Consider the following 23,329-nt stretch of genomic DNA (forward strand, 5'->3'; position numbering starts at 1 on the left):
ATTTATTTTTGTCTAGACACAAATCTGTATTTTTGGTCACTGATTTTTTTTGTTTTTTTTTAAAGAAACTTAATTTATTAAGCAAGTGCTCTTTTCATCGATGTCTATGGTACCAACCCAACATTTTGGTTTATTTGCACAAAAAAAAAAAAAAAATTAATAACCAACAAAACAACCCATTTTGGGGGGAACTGACCCATTTTTTTTTTACCCAATGCACCAAAAAGTTGGGTCAAATGGAAAAACTCACTTGTTTTGTTTTTTTAAACAAAATAAACAAAAATGTTGGGTCAAAAAACAAAAAACAAAAAAATTCTGGAGTTGTTTGTTGGTAATTCATTTTTGATTATTAGTTATGTGCTCCCTCTTACGGGCTCCAGTTAAAAAGCATGCAAGCAGTATACTGTATATATAAAACAAGTTTGCTTTATTGGTAATAGTGCCTTAATCGAGATCTTGTGTTTTAAACAATAGAAATACATCATGAGGAAGATTGAAGATTGTTTTATTTTATTTATTTATTTAAATCCACGTACCTGTTATAGCTATAGGTTATTCAGGTAAATCAAATTTCAATAATTTTCCAAATTAAATTATGTCCAAGTCTGACACTTGGTACTGAAGCCGCCAACAGTCCAAAGTTCCTTTTATTATCTTTTTGTGCTTTTTCCAGAAGTGACTTTCTCCGGGCTTCTGATTGGCTAAAATGTTCTTATGATTTGGAATTAAGGTCCCAGATGCTCCTTTGCCATGAGTTTGACAGCCCGTGAATGGGTTTTTCAAGTGGACGAATGTTTCATTTAAAAAGGTAGTTGTATGAACGTGGACTTTGAAGAAATATGTTTTAAAAAAAAATAAAAAATACAGACAGATAAAAGTGAGAAATAAAGGCAAAACAAATAGAGAGAATTTTGCAGTATGACAACGTTTACTAAATTGCTCTCCGTATGTCTCCAGCTGCTCCAAACTGAGTGGATATTTAATGGATAGGTTGGAATCTAAAAGTCGAGTGGCTATAAATTTCCTAAAGGTGGGGGCTGTCGTGAGACGCTCCTACATTGCTTGCAAGACAATCAGACTGGTGATTATATGGGTGATGAAACATGTGCCTCCTCTCACTGTCGGCCCCTTCCATTTGCCTTCTGCCCCCCTCGTCTCTTTCTCCAACTTTATCTCTCTGGTCGGAACCGCTGACGGATGTGGCGGAACTAGACGGGCGCAGTAACCCATCACTTCCCAGGCCTATTACGCACCGTCGGATGCTGACGAGGCCATGCGTGCAGTAGCGACACTGTCGCCCGGCTCCCTCACGGGTAAACGCTTGGATTTTAAAAAAAGAAGAAGGGAGGAAAAAAGAAAAAGAAAAAGACGCCCACCCCGACACCCCCGCTCCAATTTGTTAGCTTGGCAAATCCTTTCTCGCCGCCATTGTGCTCTCCCTTCAATCTGTTTAGCTTCCTGTTGTGACCTTTCATACAGTCAAATATATTAGCGGAGGGGGCGCACTCTCATTAAAGCAGTGCATTAAGCAAAAGACTTGTCGGCGGGTAAATGACAGGCGAAGGAACTGAAAGCTAATAGCTGTGGGCAGTTGGGGAAACTTAAGTCATGAATCAGGATGCTAATGTTCGGAACGGCGAGCCCGGAGCGGCGCGCGAGCGTATGTGGCGCGCTCTCCATCGCGGCCGCTCTACTTTGTCTCTCTCGCCATCACGCTTCCCTCAGCTTTTTCATTTTCCCTTTTCCCTGAACTGCTACTTATCGTCCATATTCACATCTCGCTCCCATCTGATGCGTTTTCCCCAGCGCGCTCCATCAGACCTTCTTTCTACCTCCTCATCGGTGGTATCATGTCTTCTTCCTTCCTTCCCTGTGGTCTGCAAACGCCTTATTGTTTTCAAGAGGCCGAAATAAAAGACAAGGTTTCGACATGAGAAAAAAGGCGAGAGGGAGGGAGTGAGACGAGCACGAGGGAGGACTAAAAGCTCATTACTTTCCCCGCTGATGGGAGAAAATGAGTGAGGAGGCAATAATAAAGCTTGAATTTTTCAATACTGTTAAAAATGGGGTCTGTGACAGCACACCGCCAGCGCCAGGGACAGGCGGCGACAAGGCATGGGTGAGCCACCAAATTAGCAATACCATACATCATAAAATCTAATTAAATCAAGGGGCAGAATCAAATTAGTTTTGTGCGACTCAAACCGCCCCGGCTCTATTAAATGAACCGTGGAGGGGAGGGGATTAAATAATTCACAGTGAGGGATTTTGCATTTATACAAAAATTGTGCACTTAATTGTCCGTGCTATATTACAGATTTGGCCTTATGTTAACAATGAGCCCAAAGCACACTTAGTCGTGCGCTGGGGCCTACATGCTCGACGAGGCTTCAAACCATATGAGCGATATTAGCGCGACCGGTGGCTCGGCGGCGGAGGTCTAGAGGTGCTGATTGTATTCCGATGAACTCTAATATGCAGAGCGCGAGGCGGGAGTGTTTAAAATGGGGTTAAGCCGATATTGCATTTGACGCGTGGACAAGCAAGCCCGACGTGGGCAGGTGGGCTGATTGCCAGAGCCTGCGGGCTGCCCGCACGGCGCCGAGATGAAGTTCTGTCATGAAAATGGAGCACTTTTTGTTACCGGCGACTATCTCGCCGTCCCGCTATTCTCTTTCACGGCGTCCCTGGCATCAAACCAGCACGACTTTATTATAGTCGCTGTCAATACCGTGATAATAAAAAGCACGCGGAGGGGTGAGACTGCTACATTACACTTTTAACGAGAATATAGCAGATGCACATTGAGCGAATATTGAGTTTTAAAACTTGCCGCCGCGTGATTTGTGGCCTTGTCACCGCAAATATTTTTCAATGTCGAGCGCTGCACGCCGAGGCTGTCACTTGAGCGGTCAGACGGGATGGGGGGGGTGACGTGCAATGATCTGGCCCTTAATGGAGAACCGCTGGGACTGGCACGGAGGTGATGAAGCACTGTTTAGTTTGCAGCTGCCATATTTCTGCTTGGGGACGCTATTATAAAACACAGTGTTATTTTGTCAGATTTCAATCATGAGCCGGGCCATTTGTCACCCACTCTGACATTGTCTGGCATGTCGGGCTGATGGTGAAATATGAGGGGTGCTAACTTAGCTTACCCCACCCTCACCCCCCACCCAGACCCCCCTTTGCTGTAGAGAGTTTTCTTCAGTTTAGAGGTAAAATTTAAAGGCGAAGTCAAACCAAACAAAAATTATTGACAATAATATGTTCTATGTAGCCCCACTAGTCTAAATATGTTCTTCTGGTTAATATTGTGTCAGATGCTCAAGTCTCAGGTAACAACCAATCACAGCTCAGCTTCAGAAAACAGGCGAGCTGTGATTGGTCGTTACCTGAGCAACTGTGATGTAGTGTTAATTTTATCCACCGTTTTGAAATTACGTCTCAGTTTTAGGCCAATTTCAATCATGCTTGCTAGTTTTTAATCAACCTCATCCCGTTTTTATTTAGTTCATTTTTAGTCGACTATAAATCGAGCATTTTAGTCTTTATTTTAGTCCAAGAAAATATTATATTCATGTAGTTTTAGTCAACAAAAACTGTCAATGTTTTGGTCTCGTTTTAATCAGGACAATCATTTAAACTCAGTATTTTTTTTATTTTTTTTTGCCAGCAGATTATGTTGAATATTTCGGATCTAAAACTATTTCACATCAAATCTTCTCTCTTCTTTTTGATGACAAACAACTTGACCACAATTACAGTACATCAACAAGTGGCTACTATGGTGCAATGCTATGAGCTAGTAAATTAGCCAGCATTAGCGAGTGGTTGGATTAACATTATTGTTGGAACATTATAGCCATTAGATTAATGTTGCATTATAACTATAAATTTTGTTTTGTTTTTTAACCCACCTCCTGTCTGTCCCATGTGTTTGTGCATGTTGCACTCACTAGCTGCAGATTTGAAAGGATTTGCATCAAATGACAGTGTCACCGTGACAGATTAGCAGATACAAGATTTTACAAAATCATATTTTTTGCCTCATTTTTGTTCCTGATCTAAAATGTCCATGAATTTTAGTCCATTTTTTATTTAGCAAAGTCTTCATTCATCAACGAAAACACATACTGATTTCGTCCCACTTATTGGTTATTAATGAGGGTTTTAGTCTAGTGTAATCTAGTTTTAGTCTGGTGAAAAATGTGTGTTGACGAAATGATTTTTTGTTTAGTTTTCGTTGACGAAATTAACACTACTGTGATGTCATCTTCAGTCGACAGCAAGTGGCAAAATGGCCACCCCCTGAGGTGGAAAAAAAACAGCTGGATTTTGCTGAATAACTTCTATTCCACAAATGTAATATTAATCCGAGTGAAGTCACATAACATATTCTTGTCAAGAAATGTTTAAGGTTGACTTCCCCATTAAGAATTGCCATGTTCAAATCATGGAATCATTTTTTTGTTTGTTTGTTTGTTTTTTCCATTCAAACAAAAGGGCTAATGTTGTTCGGTCTTGGGGGCAGTCTGTGCTCTAATGAGCGCCGTTCCTGTAATTCTTACCCAGTGATACCATTTAAAGGGTGTAATCTTGTAATAGCAATTACAGGCCTTGTTGCATCTTTGTTTGACAGGAGTGATAATGTCAAGTATCCTAATGGGAGAAGCCCCGGGGATCCCTGATTTCATTTCCTCCAATAAAAACATGCTCGGGCTCTCTGTTCGCTCGCACATGGCCTTATTGCACGGCTTTACGGACCAAGTCAAAGATCCCATGCTGATCATAAGAAATCCTGAATGACCATAAGGAACATGCCGCTAGAGGTCAAATTCAATGGTCTTTTTCCTTTAATCTGCTGGATACTTGTTGGTAATCCGCTTTATAGGAGATACTCAAGGGTATGTATTCATTTTTCTTTTACTGTGCATTTCAGAAGGTACTTCAGTTACATTTGATGGACATTATACCGCTCCCCAGTTTCTACTGACAAATGCCATGAAGAATGCCATTTCAATTTTCCTTTTCACCGGTTCCAGTCCATCTGTCGCGAGTGGAAACCTGGAAGCTGACATCTAGATTTGCTTGTCGACATTGAAAGCTGCCTTTTCACTTGAAGACACACGTCGCCGCTCGCATTTCCGAAACAAAATCGGCTTTATTTCCCCGTTGCCCTTGCGTTTCATCGTCATGGCCGATTCGCAGATGTACAAATGGCATAATCTGCTCACTTTGATTGAATCGGTGACAAGCAAGAAAGCACAGAGAAACCGCTGAAGTCGTCTTTCCCGGAACTAAGAAATCCAAAAGCCCATCACCTTGGTTTCTTATTAGCAAATTAACTACAGTCATTCATACAGACATTTCAGGTGCAGTTGTGGTACAATATTTTTTCTTAGTGAATATTCCCCTAAGTGTGGTGGTATTTTTACACCACTGCGCCAACTAGTTCAAAACGAGTTCATAGTGCCCATTGATAAACTCAAAACCGTGTACGACGGGACCATCATAAACTGAAAACACCGTGTAAGATGCCACAGAGTCAGTCGGCTAATAAATCAGAAAACAAGAACGCGCTTGCTTATGTACAAATTCAACACCAAAAGTTTGATGATGGAGTTTGACTAATTTGTTTTTTGTTTGTTTGAATGTCATCAGGGAATGGACTGTGTTCGATCATGTCACTTTTTTCACAATGCTGTCCAATTTGTCTAGTCCTTTATTGAGTTTTACTTGGCAAAGAAGACCCAACTTCCACCTGCAACAGACGCCAACCGTGCATACATATGAGCCGACAACCATTAGCGTTGGCTGACATGATCGCCATTAGCCCGTTGTTTCTCGCGCCATGGTCGTGTTCCAAAAGGAAAAGCATTTACATAATGTGTGTTTCCCCCCCCACAAACGGCGTGAGCAAGCGCCACTCTGTGTAGGTTTCCTGCTGGCAAATGTTTCAAACTGACCTTGGGAATCGGTCCATCGGCAAAACGCTTTGCGGTTACATCCGTAATGGGCCTTTTACTTGTTTTCGTGTATACGCGCGCGGCCACGATTGTGCGGGATGTGGATTCAGCGCCGGCCACGCGGCTTTTATACGTATTAATATTAATAACGTACCTGAGTCGCAGCCCATCACAGCTCCTGCCCCGGTGTCCGAGGGCGACCATTATCATCCTTTTCTGACTGCCGGTGAACCTGGAGGAGAAGTAAGACGGGCGCGTTGACTATACAATGCTGGGGTCAAACAGCCTAATGTAGCTCCAACCACCAGGAGCGTCAAAAAGACAGGTACGTATTTGTACTGCCATTCCGTTTATGGAGATGGGATTAAGGCCTACACATCACACACACAGATGCTCACTGTCATAAAAAGGTACATTGGAATAAACAAGAAAAATCCTTTCATTAGAGACAGACCGATGTTTTTTTTTCCCCTTTTTCTTTTTTCTTATTTTGACTAAAAGAGGAAATATTGGAACTTCATGCAACTATTAAATGTTTTGAATTTTTAAGCATATGTTTATTGAACAACTTCTAGTGTTCATGAAATATTGGAATTAAAAACAAAATTTAGTCAATAGATATTTTTGTTAAGGCATCTACGAAGGGCATTAAACAAAGGTTAAATAAAGGCTTAAGTAAATAGTTCACTATTGTTTTCTACAGTAAATAAAGTTTTCTAAATTTTCTAAATATCCCTCCATTTGAAAATACCTGAGGTGTTAAAACTTCACTTATTTTAGTTTTAATTAAAAAAAAAAAAAAAAAAAAAAACAGATGATGAAGAGTCGGCAGGGTCAGCAGCATCTCTGAAAATTTAAAAGGAGAAGTTATGCCCCCCCGACAGTTTTTTTTTGACAATATGTTGTTCTATGCAGCCCCACTAGTCTAAATATGGCATTCTGGTTAATATTGTGCATTAATGGCACATGAGTTACGCAGCAAAATCCAGCCGTTTTTATCCATCTCAGGGGGCGGCCTTTTGCCACTTGCTGTCGAGTGGAAATGACATCACAGTTGCTCAGGTCTCAGGTAACAACCCATCACAGCGCAGCTTCAGAAAACAAGTGAGCTGTGATTGGTCATTGCCTGAACCCTGAGCAACATTGATGTCATGTCCAAATCGACAGCAAGTGGCAAAATGGCCACCCACCCTAAGATGGATAAAAATGGCTGGATTTTGCTTCATAACTCATACTCCACAAATGTAATATTAATCAGAATGTCATGATTAGACTAGCGGGGTCAATTAAAACATATTATTGTCAAGAAATGTTTTAGCTTGACTTCCAAATTTATATAATTAGTTCCCTGAAGTTAACACGTTTTTTTTAAATGGATATTATCGACCGCATGATTCTTCAAAATGGCCGATATTTGTCAAAATACTGAATATTAGCACCGATAACCTTTCTTACTGATCTTATCTTGAACCAATGTCAACCACTATCCTTTTCCTTTGCTCCTGAGGGCGTTATTGATGATCATGTTAACCATGTCCCATAAAGCTAATCAATCTATAGCATATTAAATGCACACGTCTGGGATGTTGTCACTGGAGTGCTCAAGGGGTGAATCACAAGCATGTCTTTTTATTGCCCTTTTACACCAATCCATTGTTTCCATGGAAATCCATCTGTACAGTATATATCAAGTGAAGGCGAGCTTCTTTTCATCCTGCAGACAGAAAGGAGGCCAAATACACAGAAAAAAAAAAAAATAAATAAATAAAAAAGAGAGATGAATTTCAGCGCAACAAAGCCAGCATTGTAATTAAAGGCGAGATAAGGCCATTGAGGATGCCGAGAGAGTGCCAGGCAAATATCCTGATCAGCTTAAAATCAACCAAGTGGGACGGAATAAGAAAAATCCAAATTGGCTGGTCTAGATCAACGCGATAGGCCTTTTCAATATGACACGTAACAATGGCGGCGAATGAATGAGAAACAAATGACAAGAGCCGCGATATAGCAGGAAGGCTGCATGGGGGAATTCAAGCACAATCGCTTCCCAATGCGCCTTCCAATATTGCGGCCAATCCTCGCACGATTCATATCCGATCACAAATAATGTTTATCACCCTCATATCTCTCTCCCTAATGGAAAAGGCATAGTGTTGGGGTTTAAGGAGCACATTCATTTTTAATGAGGTCTGGGCACTGGCCAGAATGAGATGAACAGTCAGAGAGTTTTTGGGCCACTGCAGTAAAAGGTCGATCCATTCATTCTAATGTGAACCAGGTTATGTGCAACTATAACTCGCTACCTTGTTTATTACTACCGAGCCTCGTTTTTACGATATTGCTACTGTTTGGAAAAGAGCTTAAAGATGTTTTCTTCTGCTGGGAAGTTTGAAAGAGACCCAAAAGAAAGAAAAGAAGGAAGTGGGATTTTTAAATTCATAAATTATTATTGCTATGGTAAAGCATTCACACATGTTATTCGGCTTTTTATTCTCCACATTTTTTTTGCCATGTAATAATAATACTTCAGATTTACACCGTTCAAATTTCAACTTGCTTCAAAAATTCACACCATCTTGGGAATATATCATCTGATTTAAAAGTACTTGATGTCAAATGTATTTACTTGTAAAAAACAAAAACAAAACAAAAACAAAACAAAACAAAAAAACACCTTTATTCGCACTTCAAAATGTTTGCTTTGTTCTTGTTTACTGCAAAACTGATGTTTATGTACAGCACTTTGTATACAGCAACGCCTGTTCTTAAAGCGCTTTATAAAAAAAAGTTGAGTTGAGTACTTCGCACAAATTAATGTTAAATAACTTTTCCCCATTCGTTTTCAATGAGTCCCACTTTCCATGCATACAACTTCTCATCATTACCAGAAATATATTTTATATATATATATATATATATATATATATATATATATATATATATATATATATATATATATACATACATACATACACACACACTTTAATGCAAAGTTAAAATGAGTCTGATTATTCGATTAATCATTTGAATAACTACTGTCCACCATGTTTGTAGAACACTCTGGAAAATGATCCAGTTTGAGCATAAAAAGTCGTTGGATTTCCGATTTCTTTTGGAAGCATATTGCCCCGAGTGACATGACTGATTCCGTCAAGCATACGCTGATCTGATTTTGCAGGTATCCGATCGGTTGACCCAGGACAATTCTGCGTGTCCATCGGACGGCCATATATTTGCCATGTAATTCCGGAGTAAAAAATATGGCCCCTTCCTCGCCTGCAAGACGCACATGATTGGTGTGCGTGACCATCATGCACGTCATGGCGAGATCACTCGGCGACGCTGGGGATTAAAATGTCGCTTAGCATAATGTGATTGCCCTTAAGGTACAAGCAGGTGAATGATATGCCCTGATTTATATTCTGAAAATTAAAAGACGCACTCATTCTGTAATTTAATTCCACCTTCAATGGAACAATGTTCACTCTGAGCCAAATTGGCGAATAACCTTACTAATTCAGATGCAGATGTAATTTCTATTCGAGGTGGTGGGGGGTGCTTCGGCTCGACGTGACGAACGAGTCCCGGATGGATCGTTGCCACTCCTATCTCCCCGTCTCGACAATTCCCCGGCAGTTGTGATAATAACCTGGGCAATAAAAGAAGGCAGAGGCAGTCACTAGCCTGCTCCACTCCTCATATCCCAAGTCATCTGATACTTCATCTCATCGCATTTCTGTCCTTTTCCTGCATCATACTCGCGCATTAAACAACACGATGAGCCGCATAATCACCGCTGCTTTGTGCCACGTAAAAATAAAAAATAAAAAAAGTCACCGCCATAAATCTGCTGTTAAAAACTTGATTGAATGCAGGGTAAATGTCAAGGTAATTATAAGGCGCTGAGGGTTAAAAGCAACATTAAATCCTCCCCCCGTTGAGTGGTGACATTCAAGCAAGAAGGAGGAAGCGATAGTGAGGTAGAAGATGGGCCCCCGATTGGTAAATGTAGCCGCCGAGCAAAGCAGCTCCTCGCTTATTTATGACTGCGAACCATTTAAGATATGACCTCGCTTTGACTGGTTTCTTCCTGCGCGCTAATGGCCGCCGTTCAAGACAAAATAGATCACATAAACTGTCAAAAGTGACACAAAACGTCTCTTCTAAACGTCGACGCGGAAAATGCAGAATGAAACATTGCTGATGTGTATGAAGTTTGTTATGTTTGTTGGACACGTTTCCTGAAACTGATGCAAAATTAGTGGCCCAAGGATATGTCTTCTAATTCCTAAAATGGGTTGGGATCATTACAAAATGTTGCCCATTAAAATGCTATCACGAACGCTACGAGTGTTGTCATTACAAGTATTGTTACAAAGAATAAATGGAATTGACAAATTTCATCATACTTATGAATAAAATATGATGGCATAGTGGTGTGAGGTGGGGTGCAATTCAAGGGTGGCCAGATTTGAATTTGTTTCGACTCGGCTGTATTATGGATTTGATTCGAGAGGGTATGATTCAATGACTTATTTGTTGTCATTTTAAACAAATTTCAATTAACTTAAATGTGTAAATGTGCAATTTCCTTCTAAGATATATCTCTCCAATAAAAGGCTATTTAATATGTATCACAATATATTTCAAAGTGGAACGGCTCAATGTGATTTAAAATAAAAAATAAAAAAATGAAAAAACGTATAAATATGTCATTGGGAGCATGGTTCTATTTAAAAAAAGAACGTATTTATACGTTTTTGGGAGCAAATGAGTTAATCGCGATTCAATTACAATTTCAATTATTACACTCCACATTTACAAAATCGGTATCATCGTAAACAAAAATGAAAGATTATTCATACAAATTTTGAGGTCTTTAAATGTATATTTGTACGCTTTCTATTTTAAAACGACTAATTTTATAAATCTCGTTTAGTCCAAAAGAAACTTAAATAATTATCAACATTTGTCTTAATATTTATTTTTACGTTTAAAGATTTGCTTGTTTTGCACCCAAAAACAAATGATTGTCCTAATCGTGACTGCAATTATTACCAAATTCGCCATGATGAATATTTTCTTCATAATTGAGTAGCCCTATTTCACGCCGTCTCAAAATGTCAAAGGTCACCAAGTTCAAACCACTACTCTGAGGATTCAAGCAGCGGGTCCACTGCTGCATCACTTCAACCGATATCAGCATCAAGCAGCCAAGCCATGCCAAAATACGACTACTTAGCACCAGGGGGATGTGGGAGGTCAGGGTCATTGACTCACTGTTAAGCCCCTTGCTTAAGAAACAAAGGGTTGGGCGCTCGGGTCACCATGCGCAACTTGAGGGTGCCGTGTCGTGTGCCTCCCCTTCACATCCCATAATGATCTGCCAAGCATAACGACCCCAAAAGGGCGGAAGGGGGCGGGGCCAAAGCTGCAACTACAAGGCCTCGTCTGGCCCCCGGCTCGCTCCCACTTCACATGAGATATAACGTGAAAGAGATTTCTTTTCTTTTCTTGGTTTTGTGGTCCCCTATTCTCGAAACCCCCCCCCTGCTCCCGCACCCCTCAGCCGCAGCACAAGCCAAGGCTCCGTGACAAAAAGCCAATCGAGTTAGCTGCCAAGACTCGGCGCTGTGAGAGGGATAACCGGCGCAGGAGGTTAAAGCAACAATGTGCCCGGCCCCATTGAGCGCCTCCTTCTGTGTCGACGCTGAAAGCGCGCGTGCATCTCAAAAAAAAAAAAAAAATGCTGTGTATATAAGGTGTCAAGGGCCGCATTGCCCGGGATGCATCGAAAAGAACACCTGTTCACTTTTTGTATCCTACATTCGATTTCAATCAAACCTTCGTTAGGAGCGAGGAGTCATTGTGTCAAATAAAAAGAGCGGGTAATGTAAAGCGTAACGCTAATTACTCGCTTCTGTGGTTTTCAATCGCTGAATGAAATGAAATGCAGCCGTTTGACATAGTGGAGAGGGAAAAAAGCAAATATCAAGGATTCTTGGCTGTAACAATTTGGAGGCGAGCGCTTTTCGCCGCAGAAGGCACAATGAGAGGTGTGATATCCTCTCCCGTGCAAAACCATAATGGTGCCTTGTTTGAAAATGACAGGTGTACGAATGGGGCCCCCTCGTTTCCCCAAGTACGCTCGTTCACTCGGCTTTTGTTTTTACCCTAATAGTCCCATTTACAAAATGTCAGCCAAATGAATGTGCGACAAACGCGGCGGTAACCGAGCCAACTAATTTTTTGCTCATTCAACCTTGAATTATTAATAGGCGAGAAATATACCATATGCTTTGCCGAGGGGAAACGGCATACATTCATTTCGGGGCGGAATCGCCGCTGTTTCTTTGGTGAAAAGTATAAGTAGCTTAACTGCTCTTTTCAAATGGGGTGACTTATATGGAGGCCTTAATGATGTATAAATCAGCGGAGCGTAATTACGCTTCCAGCTGCTGCCCCGGGCCCTGCTTAGAAGCAGTATGGGCCCTCGATCTGCAGCAGCAGTCATCGCCTGAATCCCTCTTCATCAACCTCCATTGCTTTTACAACACATTATTATGACTTATTGAGGGGCGAGAAGTGCTAAGAGGCTTACACTTGTGCGATTGTGTGCATAAAAGCAAGCTTCTTTTCTTTAACATTAGCAGGCAAACGAAAGATAAAATATTGCTGTTTATATCAGGATATTAAAAAAAAAACAGTCTATGTGATAAGCAAGTCGGTGATTGCAGGTTTAGGTATCAATAAGGAGCTGGTTGTCTTGGTGAAGAGATGGGGCGCCACCTAGTGGCCATTGCTTCGGTACACTTTCCCTCCCACTTTTTTTTTCTTTTTTAACACGCTTAACACAAAAGGTCCATAAAAGTGTATATCTGGAGTGAAATTTACATTTTATTTCAGCCCCCCCCCCACACACACACACACACACCCCACCCCCTACCCCATGTCGATGCTGTGCTGTGGGTGGTTGAGTGGGTGTTAAATATCTGCATTAGCCTGTGAACCCAACTACAGAGCCTCACTGGCTTCCCATCACCCCCCCCCCCAAAAAAAAATCCATAGTACGTACGTTTTTGACCGAGTGGTTGTCTCACTGCCAAAGAGTCGCATTAGAAGAATGATGATTTGCATAGAAAAACAAAATTTGTTTGGAAGTTCTACACAGCCAAAATAGGCTGGCTAATGATTGACTGGTCCGGTAAAAGGGCAACTCCATTTAAATGCTGCAAAGATTACATGCTTGTGTCATAACACTTACATCATATATTATTTGCATGTTCTTTATGCAAAGGAGTTCTGCAGAACGCCGACGGATTGGCTTGAGAAATTTAAAACTGGTGTGATCGTGTGAAGTCTTTAAAAAGTTCACGCAAACTGTAACTTTAAATCATCAGTGAAGTAAATGTACTGAAAATTGAGGATTTCACACCCAAAAAAAGTGCAATTAGTAGAAAGGAGGGATCTATTTTTGGGTGGCTGCTAATCCGCCTTTCAAATATTAAGTCTTTGAGAAGAAAAATTCATGGACAGTCTTTTTAAAAAAATAAATAAATAAATAAATCAATAAGCAGGTTTATGTGTTTAGGCAGAACATTATACTTCTGGCTACAAAAACAAACAAACAAACAAAAACAATATTTCACTAAAAAAATATAGATACAGTTAGTACAGTAATAGTAAAAAAAAAAAAAGAAAAAAGTTTTGTGCCTTCAAAATTAGATTTTGTTTATTGCCTTAAAATTTTAAAATTGGTTGAAAATATAACTGATTGAAGCATTTTTATTTAAAAAAAATAAAAATAAAATAAAATAAACTACAGTGGAAAATCACAACACTGTGGCAAGGCCTCTCCCGTTGTGCGGGATAAATAAATAAATAAATAAATCTGCTGATTTATTATTATATATTTTATTTTTTAAATGATTTATTATGCACTGAGATTGGCCGGCAACCAGTTCAGGGTGTATCCTGCCTACTGCCCATAGCCTGCTGGGATAGGCTCCAGCACCCCCCATCGACCCTTGTGAGGCGCAAGCGGTTCAGAAAATGGATGGATGGATTTATTACACATCAATGTTTTGGTATTGGTGTTGTTCCAATACCGTTTTTTGGCCCCTGATACCGATTGCGATACCGAGCTTTGCAGTATTGGCCGATACCGATACTATACAATACCTACGTTTTTTTTGTGACCATTTTTTGTATCACCAACCTCCCACAATATTGTGATAATTATCGTATCGTGGCCTTCATATCGTGATAATATCGTATCGTGACGTTTGGATATCGTTACATCCCTAATAAATATAGTCATCAGCTTTTTTGTATACGTTTTCCAGAGAGAATTGATAAACACTTCAAAAGAAACAATTACATCATCGGGACAAATTGTGCAAAGACAGTGGCTCGATGGCAAACAAGCCTCTGCTAAGTGAACGCAGCACCGAGATGAACGAGCGAGCGTCCCGATGCTAATTGCCACATCAAACAAACGGGTCCTAATTGGCAAAGGTTGGCGCCGGGTGCTAAGTGGACAGGGAGTGGGCGCCGCCTCTCGATCGCTCCCTTTGTCCGCTTTCATCAGAGGGTTAAGAAGACCACACTGGACTTTGTTTGCCTTGCCGCGTAATGAAACACACACCTGCTACTCGACCGCCTATGAATAGCAACTTGAACGTCATATCGCTGTCATATGCCTTCTATTAGACTTTTGACAATGCCGGCGCGCATTGCGCCCATGTTGTGTTTGGACACACGATACGACCGCGCGCGCTGCACATCGGGGAAGCGTGCCAGCAAACGAATGTGTGAAATTGAGCGAACGACGCCAAGAGAACGAGGGAGGGAAACCATACAGCTTAACGACGCTGTTTAAATCACACGTAACGCACTCGGTATCCGCAGCAGCAGCAACACACGGCGATACGCTGCTCCATCTTGAAATGCTAATCTATGATTAGCGTCATTATGCGGCGGCGTAATTTCACAAAAGCTTTCCCACAGTGGCGCACAAAAGGCTCATTCAGTGCCAGCGCTCGTCTGTGTGGCGAAGAATTATGGAACGCAGATGAATTCATTCAGACGGGAGGGGATTTATTCGCTAATTATGGACCTTCACAGTTTTAATGCCACTTAATGAGGCGCTTGCATAGTGTGATTCCTACTTGGGCTGACGAATGGAGGCTGGCTTTTTTTTTTTTTTTTTCGCTTGTTTTTGTTTGACTCCGTACAACATCTGTTTGCCTCTTTTATTTTCCACGTTTAGAGGCGCTGCTTTCGGGGACTGATTTTGCGGTATTGTCTGCAGTCAAAATGTGAGATTTTATAGCGTTTTTGGATGCCTCAATATAACCCGTGTACGAATACAAACACAAATCTCAATCGACGTCTGTCAGATGTAAACCCAAAGGCCAGACGCACGGCGAGCAACACGGCTAAACATGGCTAACTAAACAATTCTGCGCAAATTACAGTCAGCGACTAACGCCAACAAACTGGCGATTGACCCTCGCACGTGTACCAACAGGCCGAAATGGAAGAATAGCACCCCCTGGTGTTTTTATCATGAAACAACATTTTAAGTCTGTTTTAAGTTTATTATATTACTTTTATTATTGAACCCCAGACAACATGGCACCATTCTCAAAGACGAAGCAGATTTTGTTGACAGAGACTCTCCATGCTTCACTTTTTAGCCACAGTTACATCAAAAAATGAAATTAACCTGTAGTTAAGTATTATTTAAAAAACAAAGACATATTAAGGCTTCATGGCAGCCAGCTGGATCTTGTTTGGTTTTTATTTTTTGGGTAAAACCAATGTTTTACGACAGGATATTTTTGATTGGTTGTTATATTTGCAACATTACCAAAACTAGTTCTAACTAGAGCTGTCAAAATTAATCGAGTACTCGACAAGTAACTGATTATCAAATTAATCGACAACTTTTTAGCATCGAGTAATCGTTTAGAGACATTTTTTAATTTAAAATTGTCCAAAACCTCTGATGTCAGCATATCAACAGTAACTGATTTCTGTAGTTGTTGATGAAGACTGTTTATCTTCTGTGTTTAATCAAAATCAGATTTTTGCAAAAATCTGTTTACTTTGGAAAACAATGACCAAACTGTTAACATAGTGCAACATAAATTTCCACACACCCACTTTTTTTTTTTTTTTTTTTTAAATCACTATATATATATATATATATATAGATATATATATATAGATATATATATATACGAAATAGCCACAATTCACTGGTTAATAAACAGTAATCAGGTGGGGAAAAAGGCTTAAGAATTAGATTAGTCGATTAATCGAGTGAATAATTGATAGATCAATCGATTCTAAAAAATATTCGATAGTGACAGCACTAATTACAACTTATCAAAGCTAGTTGCAGAACCCCACACACTGACAGTTCAGTGGCGCTTAAGCGGGTTTTAAGTGCTGACAACATCAGAAATAATAATAATGAAAAAAACAAGTCAATTTTATTTGTTGCACACTTACAGCAAGGTAAAAGCATGTTAAAAGCATATTTACAAATAAAATGTAAAAATAAATGGCTCGTCCCGCCTTATTTTCCATCTGACGTTTGATTCCACTGAGCAGGCTTAACGCCGTATTGTTTTGGAGAGGTAATTAAGTTGCCAAAGTTTAATTGCTCAATCATCGCCATTTCCCCCCCTCCCCCACCCACCGTCATACTTTTAACATACTATATTCATAATGGCTAACAATTACGACAAGGGCCCTTTAGCTGGGGTAGCAGTAGTAAAAAAAAATAAAAAAATAAAAAAAAAAAGCTGCCGGCACAAAATGAGAAGCTATAATCACTCCGCCCACAGCAGTTATTAGTTACAAATTACGGGTCAGTTGAGGGGCCGGCTGTTATATGCATTAAGATAAATAACGTGGCGGCTTGCGGCAAGTGCACCAGCAGCTGAATGAGTAGCAATTCAACTTATGCATTTGTATAGCATCTTTTCCTAAAGGCTGTACAACAATTAAAACTGCCACGTCTGTCATCACCTCAACTAGAATTGTATAACAACACGGTGGACGTTATTAACGCAACGTGCACCGGTCACGCTGCAGATGCGGTATCTGTAAAGCTGATTTTGAAAGAGAAAATGATGTTATTCGAAGTCATGTAGAGTACATTTTACTCTCAACACAGTCTATTTGGTCCCACTCTAAACAGAGTAAAATTTACACTTGGAACTGAGTACAAATATTCAGTCAATTTCATTCAAAGTATTTTTACTGTGTACGAGAGAATTGGCCTACCCCATAACAAAAATCTAATTGTTAAAGGAAATGGGTTTTATTGTTATTTTTTTTTTACACAAGGGTTGAGAAACGAGCTCACCACTTTCTGCTTGGGAGACTGCCACTCTACCACCTGAGCTATGCCAGTCCTACTGTTTGCTATAGAGAATTGTTGAACCAACTCAAGTTTAAAAGGAATTGTTGACCAACTAAAAAAAAATTAAAATAAATAAATAAATAAATAAATTGCTTCAGTTGGTAACGCACGAATGAATTAAATTAACCTAATTGTGGGAATGCTGATAAGAATGTGGGAATGTTATTCGGATTCTTTATTATATTTCAGGCACATTTTATTCTCCATACTTTTTTTGATGTGCAAAAGCTCCCACATAATACATCCGATTTATATTGTTCAAATTTCAACTTGCTTCAAAAATTCATGCCATCTTGGGTATATATCATCTGATTCCACATAACTTACAGTAATCGCACAATTTAACGCTAAAGATCAACTCAAAAATTCATTTTCAATGGGACTGACATTGAACATTTTCCAAGTCCCACATTCCACACCCACTTCCATACATACAATTTCTCATCATTACCAGCTCTCTGATACTGCTCAGCAAATATCGCTTGGGAAATGTTTTATTAGCATTCAGGTTTCAGCATTCCCATGCAACTTCTGCAGAAATTGCACTTTGTCTAGTTCAATTGTGTGTTACCAACTGAAGCAATTTTATTAAGTTGGTCAACAATTCAATTTACAATCTTAAATTGGTTCAAAAATTCTCTTTTTAGGTGTGAAAAGGAGACCAAAAATTATTAGTCTTGCAGGTACAAAGATTCCAGCTAACACGAGTGATGTACTAACACAGAGTAGGAGCAGCATGGCTTATGGAGTAGATTGGCTGTCTCCCAACCTTAAGTTGAGACTATTTTTTTTTTTATATATATATATTAGACAAGTAAAATTTAATTTAATCTTTTTTTTCCCTATGGGACAGGCAAATTCTCTCATACACAGTAAAAAAAATACTTTGGGTAAAATTTACAATGAATATTTCACTCTTCCAATTTGACTTTGTTTAGAGTAAAATTTACTCTACAAAATTCACTGATACTGACAGATGTAACTGATTGTCGCTGCAATGGAGTAAATAACAGTAAAGTTTCTTCAACTGCAGTAAATTCTGTTATTCCATAAAAACACAAAAATGTTCTATAAAAGGCTTCCATGCTAATTGTCCGTCAAACTATTCAACACATCTGGTGCAGGTCAAGTAAAAATATGTTTTAAAGGGGGGGAAAAAAAAAAAATCCTAAAGCCAGTATTACTATGCAAGGTAGAGCGAATCCCTTTCTTATCCGTCCATCCTCCATCATGTCTTTTCTATCTGGTTGCCCCGCCAGGCCCACTGGAATGCTGCGCCTCTTTGATCAAGTCTTCATTATCAGTGACTTTTGAGTCACTTGGACGCCGAGCGAAAAGGAAGGAGCGTGGCCTTCCGCGTGGAAAGAAGAGGCCTCCTTCATACGAGGGCGAACAATCAGCAGGCAGGCATCCCGATGCCTGGCATTCATGAGAAGCGTCCGCATCCAAGCGCAGTCCGCCCCTCTGGCAGGGTGGAATGTTTTGGCCCCCCGTCAGTCACGTCGCTCGTTGCTATTAGCGATTCATTAAATGACCTGGCTGAGCGGCCGCCTCGCTGTATCAATTAGGGGAGAGTTGATATGTGTGTTATTGTCGAGATGGAAAAAGCTTTTCATCCCTTGGCTGCTTTCACGCGTGCGCACAGGCAGCTCAGCTTGGCTGATGTGTGGTCTTGGCATGTTGATGACTGCGGGCAACAATTTGCTTGTATCACTATCAATAATTACAAATAGACTGAGGTTTGGTTTATTTTTAGAGCTGATACTAATACCGATTAGTCAAAGACGCCGATAAACTATTTGGAGCCGATGTTCACTTGCGGGAAATTAATGTTCGTATTGAACAACAAAGCAAGTTGTTTGAGTTGTTCTTACTTACAGTATATGTAGTTAGGGAGTACAATCAAGGGACATTTAGTTCTTTAAACACTTGTTTCAATGTTGTGAAATGTGGGAAAGCAAATTTTCACAAAATTAAAACTTGAAATATTTTTGTTGAATAGCCCAAAATTTTATCCGTTTTTTTTTTTTTTTTTTTACATTGCACAAATGCCAACACTTAACTTTGAATGTCTTGTGTTGTTTTTACATTGTGTAAACACTTAACTTTGAGTACCTTTGACCATATGTTGAACATATTTTTTTTTTACATAAATTCCTAACTATTTAAAACGACTAGATTAATTTACTGATTCAATTTATTGTAAAATTTGTGAGGAGTAAGCGGTTCAGAAAATGGATGGACATATATTATGTTCATATTCATAAAAGTCCAACACAAGGAAAGAGGGCAGCCTTTTGGCTCGGGTGCTGCCAATAATCCAGTTGTATACCGATCTCTTATCAAACGATAATATTTATCTTGCACTGTATCTGCTCTCCTCCAAATAATTAGTCAATCATTTTATGAGGTCCATGCAGTATTATTGTCGCAGCAAGAATCAAACAGCAACGATAACCAAATCCAAGGCACTTGCTGTTAATATTTTGACAAGGCGCAATAAAGTCAACAAGGGATTTGTTTAACTGCCGACACCCTGGAGGCCGCGTCTGGCTAATGTATAAAAATGCCCACTGTTGTTTCCAGCCTGCCAGGCAAACTTCAGGCAAATCTGCCCGCTCTCGTTCACCAGCACCATTCCTCTTTTCACTAACTTTCTTTTGCATATATATCATTCCATCATGTCATTCCAAATACTAAAACCGTGTGTGATGTACCAGCTCAATTTTTTATAAAAGCACTGACGCTCACTTTGCTCTCTTATTCCATTCATCCATTTTTGCGATAGTGCTTGTTGTTCCTACAAAATATGAACCAACAATAAGTGCAACAGCCCAGTTGAGCAATCTTGGTGTTCCGGCAAACCCCATGACTCAATTCTGATGGGAACGGTGCAAGGTAGAAAGAAAAAAAAATAATAATAAAAAAAAAAAAAAAAAATAGTCCTGATAGTAATTGTTGTAATAATTGCATCAATTACCATATCACGAGGCACACCATTTTTTTTTTCCAAGTTACCATAACCTGATAAATAACGGAACAATTTCCCCCCTTTTCTGCTGTGAAATGGCCAGCCATTAGCACCGCATTGTAGCGCCAATGATTGACTAGCCGGCTACTTAGTAGTGACCCGGGATTTTTTTTTTTGTGGCTGTGCGTATGTGTGTGTGTAAGAGGAAAGGGTCAGCAGACTAGTGAGGGGGGGGAGGAAAAAAGGGCGGGGCAGCAGAGGGGATTGATTGGGGTCTCCGTTGTTGCCAAACGGCGCGCGAGGCTGTATTGGCGTGTAGACAATGGGGCCCGGGCGAGCGCTGAAAGGCCTTTTCTGTGGATCCCTGTTAGCTGTCTATTATCCGCGGTCTCCAGGGGGCTGCTAAATAGAGGGCATGTGTTAGGCAGACATTTATCATGTAATTACAGCACTAGGATCCGTTTCTGATGGTGTGTGATGATTACTAATAATTACTGTGCATTTCACGCCTCCGAAGGACCCAGATGGGGTCCCAGGACATCAATACAAAGAAAGGGGAGGGGGGGGCAGCCGGAATAAAAATGGGATAAGCGAGGGAAAATGTGTAGAAATGGAAGGACTGATGAAGAGGAAAAGGAAGGGCGCCTTGCCTTAACCATTTAGGAGTGCTCGTTAGGTAAATGAATTGAACCATATGTGTCCAAATACTAATGTAGTCATGGAGTCAATGAGAGGAGAGGGCTTCTTTTTTGTGATTGTCAGTTACAATATACACATTTGTGTCATGATATTGCAATAATTGCAATCCCCCAAAATTGCTTTTCACCAAGGTATTATTTAAAAATATTTACATTCTAATAAATCAATAATGAAAATTATATAAAACAAAAATATATATCATTGTACTGAACTATATTAATATTTTTCCAATGTTATACACAAAGACATAAAAAAAATACATAAACATAAAAAAAATATATAACTCCTTAAAATTATGGAATTTATCTACCATTTTAATAAATTTTATATTTTTAATCGACATTTTGCACATATATTAATACAAAACCAGAAAGCTGCTTATGAAACTACCCTTCTTCAAATGGCTATATGACTGTATTATACTGCCTCCTGCTGGCCAAAGTGGCCAGAAGGAGCAGCACAATTAATTAAATTGATGCATTAAATCATGCTGCACAAATTGCGTTGGCATAAACTGTTGGCATACTGTTTAATTATGTTACTATTCCATATTTGTTTTTTGTATTGTTTGTATGCGTTTTTTTTTTTTTTTTTTTTTTACATAGAACATTATTAGAGTGCCATTTTCTTTACTAAAAATCACATCACAACAATTATTTTTGTTTTTTGGTGGGGAGGTGGGATAGGGAATGGCTTCATGTAATTTTCTATAAGCTATAAAATGGATGGAATTATAAAAAAAATAAAAATAAATAAATAAATAAATAAATAAATACAAATATCGCACTAGCTGGATTTATAATAAAAATGTCCAGCAGGTTGAATGAGTCTACTTGGAAATGGAACCTGTGTGCTAAATAAAAAGGATCAATGCTACATTTCTGCCCTCTGCTGGACTTGAGAGAAATCCAGAAGCCTCAAATAAGGAAAGCATAGTCCATGTATATGAGCAGATGCAGCCATATTTCATTGAATTACCCTTTCAAAATTGTGCTCTCATCCAATCTTGACTTTTCGATATAGCTAAATGCGCCTCACAAATGACGGTTATTAGCATGCCTTTGGTCAAGACTAGCAGACGAGCTCAAGCTGAACCCACAGAATGGCAGCATAAAGGCCCTGTGACTGCAAATGCAAAGTTTGGGGGGGGGGGGGGGGGGGGGGGGGGTTGGGGTCAGTCGGGGAAGATGAGGATGGTCCCGTTTAATAGAAACAAATTGCTCTCCACTTCCCGGTGACACAGATAGCGGCCCATTTGTGCCTGCTAGCCTTTGTGGGGGACAACAGAAAGGAAATGTACTCATCCTGGCCGGGGATAAAGTTCGGGGCTTTTTGTTACACGTCAGTCACCTTAGCCTGGCTAGCCGCCCCCCTTGAACAAGCATAGCGGTTAAGTAGTTCAGGTGCCGGCTACATTCTGTTAGATTAAAGGTCCCCCGCTCCTGGCCCCAGTTGAATTGCCTCAGCTGGAGACGGCGGAGGATGGAGCGACGCGGTTGTCGGGCCATGTGGCATGAATGGACACCTTGTGTGTGCTCACGCAGGCAAAACGCTTCGGGAGAGAGTCGGTATAGGGGTGCTGGGAGGGGGGCTATAGGTGAGGGGAAATGAGAGGGAGAGGTGGCCTCGCCCCTACTTACCCTCACTCCAACCGCGTTTCCACCTGCAAAGTGGAAAGTAGAACGCTCGTTTGCGAGAGGGGCTCGGGGCAGGTGGATTGTGGGCCAGCAACTCAAAAGATGTGGAAAGCCCAAACACAGGTTGCCCCCTGTGCAACATGGACATCAATAGAGCACACATGAGATGAGAGGGGGGTGGGGGGGGCAGTCTGGGTAACTTTGCGCCAATGCGCACCTGTGCTGCCCACTCGCTTACACGGCAGCAGTTGGTGCAGGGTCTCCGGGAGAATGAGTGGAGTGGAAAAACAAAAAGTCATTGTCATCCGACACACGATGCAGGCTACAGCTGAACGACTTTGAAAAATAATCAAATTGCGTTTTGTTTTGTTTTTTCAACTCAGTATTGCACTTGCGGTTTACAGTGCAATCATTTTTTTCAAGGTGTACGGAACGAAAGCAATAAATAAATCTGTATTACAATAAACAATATCTGATTTTTTTTTTTTTAAACAGAAATATTTTGGTCTGACAAGTTAGGCTCGTGCTAAAATAGAGGCAAATGAACCATGAATTGAATCAAAGATAGTTTACTTTAAAGGGATACTTGACTCATTGAGCCATTTTCAGCAGT

General features: G+C 40.2%; 1 protein-coding gene across 7 annotated transcripts in view; it reads right to left on the minus strand.

The window, feature by feature from the left end:
• Positions 1–23,329, minus strand: part of ikzf5 (IKAROS family zinc finger 5) — a 133,794-nt gene that overhangs the window by 100,300 nt on the left and 10,165 nt on the right. For 4 of the 7 annotated variants that reach the window (XR_013278599.1, XR_013278600.1, XR_013278601.1 and 1 more), the window contains exon 4: positions 6,124–6,201. The gene's annotated coding sequence lies outside the window, so the exon portion shown is untranslated. Of the gene's footprint in view, positions 1–5,634; positions 5,765–6,123; positions 6,202–9,480; positions 9,619–18,979; positions 19,097–23,329 lie in introns of those variants that run through there. The other 3 variants (XR_013278603.1, XR_013278604.1, XR_013278605.1) reach the window with 3 other exon arrangements.

This window comes from Festucalex cinctus, chromosome 14 (assembly GCF_051991245.1).
Source record: "Festucalex cinctus isolate MCC-2025b chromosome 14, RoL_Fcin_1.0, whole genome shotgun sequence".
NCBI classification, from domain to species: Eukaryota; Metazoa; Chordata; class Actinopteri; order Syngnathiformes; family Syngnathidae; genus Festucalex; species Festucalex cinctus.